Source organism: Bos javanicus, chromosome 3 (genome assembly GCF_032452875.1).
Source record: "Bos javanicus breed banteng chromosome 3, ARS-OSU_banteng_1.0, whole genome shotgun sequence".
Lineage (NCBI taxonomy): Eukaryota > Metazoa > Chordata > Mammalia > Artiodactyla > Bovidae > Bos > Bos javanicus.
In genome coordinates, this window is record NC_083870.1 from 120,978,804 (window position 1) to 120,985,432 (window position 6,629).

At 42.8% G+C, this 6,629-nt stretch overlaps 1 long non-coding RNA gene across 1 annotated transcript; it reads right to left on the bottom strand.

Moving 5' to 3' along the window:
- Window positions 1–116: 116 nt before the first annotated feature.
- On the bottom strand, window positions 117–6,326 carry LOC133245022 (uncharacterized). The gene is made up of 3 exons (XR_009735594.1): window positions 5,829–6,326; window positions 5,645–5,740; window positions 117–2,663 (listed from the first exon to the last, which is right to left on the bottom strand). It is a non-coding gene; the product is annotated as an uncharacterized LOC133245022 (long non-coding RNA).
- Window positions 6,327–6,629: the final 303 nt, after the last annotated feature.

A 6,629-nucleotide genomic window follows, 5' to 3' on the forward strand; every position in this document is an offset into this window, starting at 1 on the left:
CAGTAGTCATGTATGGATGTGAGAGTTGGACTATACAAAGAGCTTAGCACAAAAGAATTGATGCTTTTGAACTGTGGTGTTGGAGAAGATTCTTGAGAGTCCCTTGCACTGCAAGGAGATCCAACCAGTCCATCCTAAAGGAGATCAGTCCTTGGTGTTCATTGGAAGGACTGATGTTGAAGCTGAAACTCCAATATTTTGGCCACCTGATGTGAAGAGCTGACTCATTTGAAAAGTCCCTGATGCTGGGAGAGATTGAGGGCAGGAGGAGAAGGGGATGACAGAGGATGAGATGGTTGGATGGCATCACCAACTCAATGGCCATGAATTTGAGCAAGTTCCGGGAGTCAGTGATGGACAGAGAGGCCTGGCGTGCTGCAGTCCATGGGGTCACAAAGAGTCAGACACGACTGAGCGACTGAACTGAACTGAGTTTGTATTTGGGCCAGGCCTTTTGCAGGGCTAAAATTTCCAGTTTCTGAGAATGTAGCCAAGGGGTGAGTCTGAGAGAGGCGCTCGGGATGTACCAGAGCTCACTCTTAGACTATCTGCCATAGAATGGGGTACTGAGAGTCAGCGGCTGACAGAAAGGCGTCCCTTTTGTGCCAGTGATCTCCCCGTGTGACTAATGCATGAAAATGGCCGACCGACCCAACAGTCACGCCCGACAGTGAGAGGTGACCCCTAAGAACCGTGCAGCTAGGGCACCTGTGACCTGGGCAGAGATAGATTTCATACTTTTCACAAGTGCACGGGGAACATTCTCCAAAATTGACCATATGTTGGGCCAGAAAATAAGTCAACTCTAAATAGACTCAAATCATACAAAGGAACTTTTTCCTGTCACAAAGCGATGAAACGAAAAATCAATAGTGGAAGGAAAAGTGGGAAAATCCACAAGTATGTGAAGATTAAACACACTCTTAAATAACCAGTAAGCCAAAAAATAATTTAAAAAAGGAACTTAGAAAATACCTGGAGACAAATCAAACTATAAACAGAACATACCAGCACGTATGGGATTCTGCAAAAACATCACCAACAATGAAATGTAAAGCTGTGAATGCATACATTAGAAAGAAAGCTCAATAAGCAACCTATCTTTACCCTAGGCAGAAAAGGGAGAGCAGACCAAACTCAAAGCTGGAAGAAGGAGTGAAAATAGTAAAGATTAGCTCTCAAATAAATATTCAGAAGAGGAAAACCAAAGAAATCAATTTTAAACAAAAGTTACTTCAAATAGGTCAACAAAAGTAACAAATCTTTAGCTATATTGACTAAGAAAAAAGACAACTAAAATCAGTAACAAAGAGGAAACGTAACTGCTGATAAGACAAAACAGAACAGTAAGGGAGAGCTCTGAGCAGCTGAGCACTGTGAGATGGGATAGTCTAGAGAAATTCTGTTATTTCAGTCTCAGTCTGTGATATTCTATTCTGGCAACCCTAGCAAACTAGCATAGCTTTATCCTCTTTCTTGCAAATAAAAGTTATGAAAATGATGCCAAAACTCACAAAGTATATAAAGTATCCAAAAGGAGGAAAAAAGAAGGACGAACTACCTAGGGTGTTGAGAAAAATCTTTTTGTTTCTTACCACAGTTAAAATAAAAATGTCAAAACCACTAGAAAGAATTCATGAATAGACATTTTAGAGAAGCCAAACAACAACCATGGTAAAATAACCAGAAAGTCATTCAGTTGGTAAAAACAGTAAAATAATATAGTAAAATAAAAAGAGTAAAATGCATTTTATTCTTTGGAGGTTTTAAAAAATTCAATTTACTGAAAATTCCAAAGAGGTTATAATACAGGCACATGATTCAAGATACTGAAAATACACTTTGCCTTAATCTGTGCCTCCCGTCATTTAGCCTGTGTGTCCAGGGCCATCTGCCTCCACAGGTGTATTTTGTTTCTTACGGATCCTTCTAGAGTTCCTTATAAGCAAACATGAAAATATATTTCTCCTTCATGCCCTAATTCAAAACATACATAGTGGTATATTAAGCATGGTGTTTTGTACATGTTGCTTTTATTTATTTGACAATGCCTTGGAAATTGTCCTCTATCAGGACATAATTTCCTGCAGAGCTGTGCACTGAATGGATGATGTACTATTTAATACACTTTGCCCATCCACAGTGGGATGAACACTGATATGCAGCACTCTGTTTATATTACGAACAAGGCTGCAATGGAGAACTGTGACCTGTGCTATTCTGCTGCTAGCAAATGTGTAGGATATATTTCCAAAGGATTTGTAACCTGGAATATTTGTAACAGAAAGAGCATTTGATAAGATGCTACCAGTAAGATCCTTCTGAGCCAGCAATGAGCCTTTCTCTTTAAACTGCAACTTCTCCATCACACCACTCCCCCACCTGTGTTTAAAACTGCTTTCCAACGTTTTCTAACCTTGAGAAACCCTCTACAGTCTGTTCTATCATCAGCACTGCCCTTTATTCTCAGGGCAGTTACAACCTCACCAGGTACGTGCCTGTTGTCTCCACTCTTCTCTGGGTCCATCACTGCTCAACTCACCCCTTTAGAGCTGGAGCCAACGTGGCCAGATAACTCCTTGAGTGTAGAGAAATGGGTCATGGATGATCTGAACCAGGGAGCCTGGTGCCCAGGAGAGAGGGAGGGTCCGTAAGGGGTGTAACTGCAGAGAAGGAAAGTATATTATGTTTGATCCATGGTAATTATTCAGGTGAAGATTCTACAGAGCCCAGACATGGGAGCAGGAGTCTCGGTTGGAGATACATAGTTGGGAATTTGTCCCCAAATATCACAGCTAAAATGGGAGGTGGGGACTCCAAAGGGAACAGCCTGTGAGTGAGTCTGCTGTGAACCTGCTGTGAGTGCCAGGGAGAGACACACACGGGCAAGGATGCAGCAGAGAGGCAGGAAGGCAACAGCAGGCATTCCAAAAGGAAGGGGAGCGTCATGGCAATAAGGACATGTCACAGAAGCATGTGCCACAGAAGGGTGGCGGTAAATGGAAAAGGGATCAGAAGTCATTCATAAGTCCTGGCAAGTTGTTTCATGAGAGACTAAGGGCAAAATCAGACCATAGTATACAATGAAAGACAGATAAAATTTGGCAGGTAAAACCCACTCATGTTCAAATTGAGATTTTGTTAAAATGCTCTTTTAAGGAACATAGAAATACAATCTCAGATGGGAGGACGATGACGTTTAGGTGATGGCTGACAGAATGACTCCCTGCCTAAAAAGAGATCCCTCCCTCCCGCCGGCAACAGTTCTGTGCAGCGTCGGGCAGAGAGCCCATGACACCAGTGGGCAGATGTAATAGGAGACACGTGTGGAGAAGGGTGGTGACTGCAGGTCTTCAGGAAAGAGGGGGTTCCTGCAGACTACATGTGCCAGTGTGCAGATAACATCAAGGGGGAGCTATTTGGAACACTTAACCTGAAAAAAATTACTTAAACTGAATTTTAAATTGGCACCATGTAAAGTGCAATGGCTTCCCTGGTGGTTCGGGTCGTAAAGAATCTGCCTGCAATGCCAGAGGCACGGGTTTGATCCTTGGGTCAGGAAGATCCCCTGGAGAAGAAAATGGCAACCCACTCCAGTATTCTTGCCTGGAGAATTCCATGCACAGAGAAGCCTGGCAGGCTACAGTCATGGGAAAGCATGGTAGGAATAATCCCAGCAACGTGAGGAAGTGTGCTGTGTGCTGGGTAGCCACCTTTTCACCTGGACAAAGCCTGCCAGGTTTGGTTTAACCCTTTTTGTCTCAGAACTTTTCTTGTATTTTAGTGTCTTTCTCTTTTATAATTAAAAGTCACATTCCTTAACCTTTCCAAGCAGTTTTCCCGGTGGCTTTCTCCCTTGGAAGTAGGACTTCTAGGCATGGGTTCTATGTATCTTTTCTACATAAACTTTATGAAAATCCCAACTTTTTTTTTTTGAGGCAACAGTTCTGCAAACTGTAGAAATAAATTCATTTTGGTTCATACTGGCCAAGACTACAAAAATTGCTCTTCAGTCTCCTGAGTTTAAAATAGGCTCTCTGGTACCATCAAGGTTCCTGCTGATCTCAGATCCTGTGATCTTGCTGGTGCCTTGACTTACTGCATGCACTCTGTCTGACTGCCAGGGACCTGTGTCATCCATCTGTGTGGGGATGGGGCATCAGTGTTCTGTATTTATGTGAGAAGTATTCAGAGCAGGATCAAATCCCGGGATCAGGGACTGGCAGCACTGAGCTAGCACAGACTCCGCCCCTCTTCTCCCCGCCCCTCCTCCCCCAGCCCCTCCTTCCCTTCACCACGTTTGCACTCACTCATGTCAACTCAGCCCCCATGTGTTTCCACCCTCCAAGTTGGTGCCCATCTCAGGGCCCTTGTCCCTGCTCTTCCCTCTCCTAGAATGCCGTTGTCCTAGAGCTTAAAGTGGCTGCTGTTTTCTGCTCATCTGGATGGCAGCTCAGATATTAACCTCTCGGATGGGCATTCTTGGACCAGCCTGTCTAATGCTGGTGTTTCCCCTTTACCATCCCTCGTGACCCTGATGTTTTCCATCAAGTGTTGTTTTTAGTCACTAAGTCATGTCTGGCTCTTGCGACCCCAGGGACTGCAGCCTGCCAGGGTCCTCTATCCCTGGGATTTCCCAGGCAGGAATACTGGAGTGGGTTGCCATTTTCTTTTCCAGGGGATTTTCCTGACCCAGAGATTGAACGCATGTCTCCTGCTTGGCAGGTGGATTCTTTACCACTGTGTCACCTGGAAAGCTCAGTTTTTTCTTTATAATGCTAATCAAAACATTTTCCCCAATTAAAAATTTTATTTATAAGAGTCTGCATACTCCAGAAAGTCACATGAAGTCAGGGTCCCTATCTGTTCACTTATTAATGTGCCTCCAGTGATTACAATTCTCAGTTGATAAGTATTTATTGAGTAACGAATGTAAGAGCCTTAAAGTCCCTTTAATTCAAATTCATGGATTAGAAATGAGATGGGAGCTGCCAAGTGTCACACAGGTGGTCACCTCAAGCCAATCCAGAGACAGTGAACTGCACACTTTAGAGCAGAATGAACTGCTAGTGGCTGAAAAAGAAGATGGACACTGGGATTTGGGAGAAAAAATAATTCTCCACAATATAAGCCGTGGGAAAATTTAGTGTGACTTATTACACTAACAGGTCTTATGAAAACAGAGCAAAAATTGCCACAGTGACTTGATAGTACCTGAAGGATTCAAACTCAGAGACTCTAAGACCTTACCCAGGATTTATTGGCATAAAGTTCTTCTAGGGGGTGGGAAAAACCATCTAAGTGTGTCTCCTGATAGTTCATTTTATTTTAACATGTTCATGAGCAAAACAAAGAATATGAAACGAAAGACACCTTCAAGCATGTGTGGTTAGGTGATTTTAAATTATTGATGCAAAAGTATAATTTTCTCTTAAAATAAAATGTGATTTCTGCTTCCAAATAAATACAAAGAGTGTCTGGACTCTCTCACCAGTATTAACTGGCAATTAGAAAGCTGAGCAAAATACATGAAATGAACCCTGAGTCAGAATGCTTGGCCAGAGACAACCCGGAAACCAACCCCATCACCATAAAACCTGAGACTGCAGGTCACATGGCAGAGAAGTCCCCTGGGCTTCCTCACCCTGCTGCTGTCCTCCTGGGTGCCCCTTCCAATCAAGTCTCTTGCCTTGTCAGCACGTGTGAGCCCACTCTAGGGCCCTGGAAAGGGTTCCGCTTCCTGCAATGATAAGAGGAACAGCGTCTAGACTTCCTCACCTACCACTGGGAATTAGAAAGCTGAACAAAATAGGAAACGGTTCTCAGACCCTGAACAGCAGGCAGTGTTAGGGTTCCAGGACTAGGTTCCTCGAGTGAAGGTGAGCACACACATCAACCCGATGACTCCGCAGCTCTCTGCCTTCAGGGGGTTTTCACGCTGCAGCTGCAGGCAGAGGAGCCATAAACATTCTGGCAAAAATCTGAATTGAGAACACTGGTGAGCTGGGAGGCCAGGGAGGCTATAATCTGTGTGGCAGAGCATCAAAAAGGAGGGAGCTACCCAGAGAAAAAGTTCCACCACTGCTTAATGATTCCTTTGAGTCTTTATCGAATATCAATCTGAGGACATACAGGCGAGATTCCATAATGAATAAAAACACAAAAACATAAAATATTGGTCTCACAAGCAAAAAATAAAACAATTCCTTCCACATTAATTTTTTTCAAAGTATGGCAATTAAATGAAGGCTAGTGCACAGTACACACATACATAAATGGATATGTTTCTAGGAAGCAATTTTTAAAGATGTCAATAAACCTCTTGTCATTCCGATTTTAGAATTCTACTAAAAAAGTGAAAAAAGTAATGTGGAAATATGTCTTTGCATACAAAAGGCATTCGAATAGCTTTAGTGTTCTTTCTCAAAAATTTTTTTAATTGGTGGAAAATTGTTTTACCATTGTATGTTGGTTTCTGCCATACAACCATGCAAATTAGCCATAATTATTTATATATATGTATATCACTTGCTTCTTGAGCCTCTCTCCCCTCCTTGAATAGCTTTAGTTTTGGAATGGAAAAGTTATAAGGATCCCTACATGTAATGTCTAAATAGTAAGGAGATCGT